General features: G+C 33.3%; 1 pseudogene; it reads left to right on the top strand.

Annotated features, from left to right (window-relative positions):
• The first annotated feature begins 6,494 nt into the window (after window positions 1-6,494).
• On the top strand, window positions 6,495-6,611 carry LOC145243093 (5S ribosomal RNA; annotated as a pseudogene).
• Window positions 6,612-7,239: the final 628 nt, after the last annotated feature.

Raw genomic sequence — 7,239 nt, 5'->3', positions numbered from 1 at the left:
TCCTATTTAAAACCATGCCTACAGACAATATGTAGGGAGTTGAGCAGCAAGATATTTGTTCACAATACATTTAAACTTTTGCATGTCAGTACAATAAGGGAATCAGAAGACTGGGAGAGAATTCCAAAGAATAGTTTGAGGGAAGAAACTATTAGAGGAGAAGGTTTTCTGGCATCTATGGATCTCCACAGTGAACGGGTGCGTGTAAGGTATGGACAATTTTGCACATTGCATTCCAGTGTACTTACCATTGAACAGCAATAAAACAAAGACTGTTGGAAACTCATGACTGAAACTTAGTGGACTAAAGTTTATTTATACCAAATTACAGAAACAATTGTGGATTTTATTAACGATTAAATGAGTGACATTGTTTTTCACTTTTTTCTTTTGCAATCTTCCTATATCAAACCTTAGTGCCAATCCACAATACATAATATAAACGATTCCTTGTATACAATTAATTGAACACAAGCTGCTATTTTACATATAATTGGGAAATGGGAGGGATTGTGAGATCATTATTTTGAAAATATTTTAGGGATTATAGTCCGGTGAGTGTGAAACTCATTCAAGATCATACTTTCTACTGATGAGACAATCACCATAGTGTCCCCCACATATAGAATGGCAATAAAACAAAGACTCATGACTGAGCATTGCAGATTTGTTTCAGCTGGCAATTTTGTTTATGCACTTAACCTGAGCAATGACATTCATGCATTGATTGTAAATACCTGTCGATCATTTCTTCTTTATCGTACCGGAAAGGAGCCAGGACGTATTAAGAATTCACTGTCAGATCTCTAAAGAATCAAAGGTAGATCAAGAAAAAAAAATGATTAAATTTCGATGCAAGTCGTGAAGGATTACACCATGAAACATTCCAAAAGTAATACCTATTTTTTTTTATTCTGCCCAAATGGATCAGATTGCAAATTGAATTGTTATGATGACTGAACTCATGCATTCATAACCTGAAAGTTGCATTTCTCTGTTACAGATACTGACAATGCAAGACTCTAAGAAAACAACCTGTCATGGACGTGCGTCAGAAGCGTAGATGCGTCATTGAATTCCTTGCAACGTCATCACCATTCTTAATACGCTACGTAAAAAAATAAATTCTGGAGCAGAAATGATTGTTTTAATGGTACCACTCCCATCTTCGCAGTTCTTGTACATTTTAAAAAAAGGAAGCTTTACATTTGGAACAACTCTCATATTTCGGGGATGTTAACTGCTACAGTTTTAAATGCTGCAAATTTTTTTTAATGGGAGATGTTTACCTTTTGCAATGCACGATAGAAATGTGCCTGTTTTACAAATATTTCAATGGCTCTGACGAACTCCAAGCATTAGTACCTCCTCGACGACAATACCCTCGACAAGCGGCAAAATCCCCCCCCCCCCACTATGTAGAGATCCCTAGATGCCGGAAAGCTTTCTACTCGAATAGCTTTTTTCCTCAGATTGCTGCACTTTGGAATTCCCTTCTGAGCCCCTGCTCCCTGACTGTAATGACATGCAGAAATTCAAGTGTAATGTGAACAGATATCTCGTTGCCCAACCCCCTAAATAGTATCCCAGCAAATCTGGTCCCAAATAGTAGCCTTGTTTGGGGTGAAATGACAAAAAAAATAAAACTTTTTTAAAAATGCCAAAAATAATTTATACTCATATAGATTCCCACAGACTTTCAACTGGATTAATAAATGCAAATATTTTTAAGCCAATCAGAAGTGTCTGCGAGAAATTATTGAATTATCATTTGGGATCCTTTTCCAAAAACTTTCGAGTATATAAAAAGAATATAAAAAGGTGAAAATTTAATTGATATTCAATTGAGAAGAGAATGGTTGTTTAGTTCCGATAATATTTTATCACACTTGTCGATTAAACCTTCCTCATTAACGCAACCAATTGCTGATTTCCTTCTATTGTCTTTTTTTGCGTTAACATTCATCCGTGATTGATATTTGACAATAAAAATAAAACACATCTCAAAGGAGGAAGTAATACCTGGGACTGACCAGAACAGATTGGCAATGTGGTAGTATCATTGTGGCAGACAGAGTTCTGCTGAAAATTCAAAAGGAGTCAACATTAGGATCTATCGTCCTTTGCTCGTCTAAACCTCTGCAAGCAATTACATCTCAGATGCAGAACCAGAAATCCACAACGAGGGTGGCAACATTGTTTCTGCGCATGTGCAACCATCATTACTTCCTGCGATCTAGACCAAGTCTTTTTTGGTTTCGTATGCAACCACCGAGCTTTGCTGCTCTGGGTATTCGGGCTAATAAACTTACAATCTTGCAGAGCTAATGAATAGTTCATTCATGCCGACGAGATTTTTGTGACTTCTGTACGGAAGTTTGATTTACTGAAGCACAGTAACAATCCCCTAAAGTGCAACCCTGACTGTTTTGCTTACTTCTTCAGGCGATTAACGATAAAGTAACCCTTTCCAAAAGGAAAATGTAAAGCCTGGGAGGGTGGACCTACTACAACTGTACAGAACGTAAGACATACGGCAGTTAACAAGGAAACGACCATTTCAAAAGTGACTTTGTTGTCTTTTTTGTGGAGGGAAAAACTCCATAGAAGAATCGAGAATTCAACCGTTCACTTTATCCCATCCTGTTCATTTATGGAACCAATTAGCCAGTACTTTGGACACTGAAAAACAAATTTCATTTTTAAAATGGATTTTTTTTCTGTTGAGTGCCATAACTTGCATGTCCCGTGCAGTTCTAGGAATTACCTCTTCTCCCAGACTTTGCCTTTTCCCATTGAGAAGGGATTAGTTTATCACTAATCGCCAGAGGTGCCCCTACCAGGAAATGCTAAGAGGTCAAGACAGAATTGAAGAGCACTCTGTCTTGTAAAAACTAATTTTCCAACCTTTGTGTCGCATCTTCTGACTGTGAGAGGGAGAGAGATACCCTTTTCCCGGCTAGTAAAATCACCATTAACTTCTTACCCGATCGCCAGGTAGAGCAACGTAGATGTCAATCCATCAATTCACGCGTTATGTACATTTTTTCAAACATTTTTTTCAACAAATATGCCAGAATAAAAAAATAAAAATAAAAAATCAATAGGTCAACCATAATTACGACTTATGCCCAGTTTATAATTACATTTTTTTTTTTTTTTTTGCCACTCTGGAAATGAGGTGCAAGCCGGAGAAGGAATTTATATTCGTGTTTTACGTCAAAAAAAATCATAGAAAAATAAAATGAACATGTGGAAAGATTTTCAGAATCGATGCGATTACAAAAGGATGCAATTTTAAGTGTGAATGTCATGGAAAAAGATAAATTTTAATTAAAAAAAAAAAAAATCCTCCCTCATCCATACTTCCCCCTTAAAAAAAAAAAAATAGCCACTTCTAAGTGGGGTCAAATGAACGTGAACAGAGACTTTTGCAAATTTCAAATTGAAATTCACCATAAGTTGACCATAACTTTTTTTCATCTTTGAGACACGATACTTGCCCAATATTTTAAATGATAAAATCACACAGTTTACATGACCTTGAGATTGACCTTTTAACCTTGACATGATGTCAGCAGAAGAAATTTGGAGCAACTTTTTTTTTCATTTTTTTTTTTTTGTTTTTACTTTTTGTCACCCCCAAAACAAGATGCAAGGTTACATTGAATTAGGGGAATCCAATGTGGGGAGTTGAAGAGTTGAGCATTTGGGGAGTAAGTGGAGGCTGGAGAGTAGATTGATTGGCTTGCCCTGACAGTTTCCTTTTTTTTTTTTTGCTTTCAGATATATGGTACCCCATAATTTAATGTAACTAAAGCAAAAAAACGAATTAAAATTTTCAATTAAAAAAACATTCAATAAAGATAAAAAAAAAAAAAAAAAAAACGGCAATAAATACCAGTGATCCTTTAGTAAAAGTGCCAATGTCCTCCTCCCCCTCCCCCCCCAAAAAAACGCCTTTTTTTCCCCCCTCAAATACCTTAATTTTTTTTTTTTTGAGGTCTGAATACTCTAAAAAGCATCACTCTTAGAACCGTAGTGCATTTCAATAAAAATTACAATTTTTATAATGTATATATATTTTCCCCGATTCCAATACAGTTAACAATTCCGTATTAAATTGCCGATTCCAATTCTTTACAAATCTCAAAATATTTAACTAAAAAATCATGTTTCCCTGATTACCATAAATACAAATGTGCAGATATTTTCTCAAACATAAAAAATTATTTTTGGGGATGATCTCTAGTTTTTAGTTTTACTCATAATTTAAAATCAATGAATGTTTATTTTATTGTTTTTATTGTTACTAATAAAGTGCAAAGGAGACCCGCAGGACATACACCACCTGATCCTACACTGTCCAGTCACTTGACTGGAAGGGAGGCTATGCAACAGTCCATCTATCTGAAGACAATTTCTTAGATTGGCTAAAAAATAGCAGGATAGAGGTCTAACCCATACAATACTAAAACTACAAAGAGATAAATAGTATTATTTTGTACTGGTTTAATGGCAGAGAGCTGCTGCTATGTGGGTCATTATTGAAAATGTTTCAGTGGAGAGGGGGTATGTTTTGAAGGAAATTGAATTGAGAGAAAGTAAAGCCTTGAACATTGAACCTCCTGGGCCTCAACAAAAGCAAATCTGTTTGACAGCAACAAAGCCACTGTCAGACTAATTTCTATAATAATTCTTGATGTAGTTCATTATTGAAAAATGTTCCTAAGTGGATGAAATATTTTTTTTAAAGAAATTCAATTAAAATACATTTTAATGTCTTAATCACAAGAAAACTTATGTAGACTAAATTATATTCAGTTCAATAACATAGTGGAAGACAAAAAAAGGCTAGTCTGAATCAAGTATCAAGATGTCAGACTCATTGCTATTTGGGTCTGACTTTAAAAATACACACACAGGGTGTCCAAAAAGTCACTTAAGGGTGTTCTTTAAATTGCCTCTATTTTTGAGTGACTTTTTGGACAACCTGCATAAGATACTTTTTTCTTTAAAAATAGATAAGGGCCTTTTTTTCTTTTTCTTTTTTTTTTTTTTTTTTTTTTTTTTTGGTGGAGTTACAGAAGCACCAAAATAACATCCAAAATAAATTTTCAAATAAAATCTGTCAAATATTTTGTGACAAACCTACTGGATGGCTTAAAAAAAAAAAAAAAAAAAAAACAATTTTAAAGCTGAAAATATTTGTAAAAAGTTGTTTAAGTAATTGCCGATCCATAATATAGAAAATTATTTCAAACATAAAAAAAAATTAAACAAAAAAATAATGGTTTCAGTTGTTTTGAATAAAAAAATAAGTTTGTTTTGTCGCATAGCCACTCTTTTGTGGCCATTTAATGCAAAAAACACAATTCAGTTTCATAGTAAAAGATTCATTAAAACACAAGTTTATATTTCAGCCATAGTTGGGAAAAAGGGTTCATACCTTTTAGTAAACCCAAAATATCAGATTAGCTGATTCCACAGCCTTGTGTAGATACCCATGCCACCACTTCTTGTTTTAGACATAACTTTGGTAAAAGCTTTAATCGTCTTTTGTAAGGTGATTAAACAACCTGTGACCTTTGACCTTTGCTTTAATCCTCCTCTCCTTCTCATTTCTATTTCTTAAAATTAGTGTCCGTCTATAAAAACTGCCATTGCAGAAGCTATTACATCATATTCTCATTCTTGATGATTTTAATTAACGCAAGCGGTGCAGTTAAAAATGTGTCTTATGAAATATTTGAACCCATTGATTTGAGTAACGCAAGCGAATTTCTGATTAAGCGAATGATATCTCTCCTCAGCAACTCCTGTCATGGACGTGCATCAGAATCAGATATGCGTCATTGAATTCCTGGCATAAGTGCATTGAGAATAACGGTAACTATGTAGAAAAATAAGTTACGGAGCACAAAAGGTTGCTCATTTTAATGGTATCACTTCTGTCTTCGTACCTCTTCAATTTTTTTCTTTTTCAATTAAAAACAATAAGATGCATTACTTATGGAACAAAGGTACCTCGCTTTTTCAATCCACCTTTGTCTTCTATTTTGAAAAAGAGAGGTACCTTTCTCTCGAAATTAATCAAAGTTCCACACCACCCACGGACTTTACATACACCGGACATACCAGCAACTTGGTGATAAATAATTATACATTGAAGTGAAGAATGATAGTCAAATAAAGGTTAGATACTCCTCTATTCAACCATACTCGTCTACATCTGTTTGTTTTTCTTTTTACTTCATCTTTTCCGGTCTTCCTCCGCATTGTTTTTGGCTTAAAAAAAAAAAAAATATATATATATATTTCTTTACCAACAATGCTTCAAGCAAACTACTACCTACTCTTATATATATATATATATATATATATATATATATATATATATATATACATACATACAATGGTTGTCTCATAAGTAATGCATCTTATTGTTTATATATATATATATATATATATATATATATATATATATATATATATAGTATGGCATAATCACGTTGACACACCGGTTCTCATCAGATCACCAAAGTTAAGCAACATTGAGCCTGGTTAGTACCAGATGGGTGACCATTTGGGAATTCTAGGTGCTGTATGTGTTCTCCGCTTCGAAACTTTCAAGTTCTAGCTAGTCTATATAAAAGTTCTTATGCTAATTGTTTTTCCTCTGAAGAAAAAAGCCAATTTTTGAAACTCCATGGAATAAGGAAATAATCATATTTATTTTGTATCCCTTGTTCAAATAATAAATGTAAAATCTAACTACAAAAGTTTCATTTCCTTTCATATATATATATATATATATATATATATATATATATATATATATATATATATATATATGCAGTTTTAGCGTCAACTACAAAGATTGTTTAACTGTTCATTAGCACAGCATTTTTTTAAATTAAAAGAAACTAAATTTCTTCAACCATTCTGAGACAGCATGGCCAAAGTTTTACTGACTGAACTTAAAATAAATTTTCTTATGGAACTTAAGAAACATCTGCCTTACTTATGACAAAAATACTAGTTTTATTTTAGTGTTTTAAATCCCCACCCTCATTTTTCCTGATGAGGAGATTATGTTCAAAGAAAAAACCTTTATCAATTATTGCCAATTTTAATTAAAATAAACATCATTTCCGAAACGATCGTACACTCAAGTTGATTTTGTTGGTTTTTCCTGTTGAAACTGATTGATAATTCACAATTATGTTTTTTACTCTC

The sequence above is a fragment of the Euprymna scolopes genome, chromosome 21 (genome assembly GCF_053919585.1).
Source record: "Euprymna scolopes isolate OS-2025 chromosome 21, ASM5391958v1, whole genome shotgun sequence".
Classification (NCBI taxonomy): domain Eukaryota; kingdom Metazoa; phylum Mollusca; class Cephalopoda; order Sepiida; family Sepiolidae; genus Euprymna; species Euprymna scolopes.
Note: the sequence above shows the minus strand (reverse complement) of the source record. Positions and strands in the feature narration are given on the sequence as shown.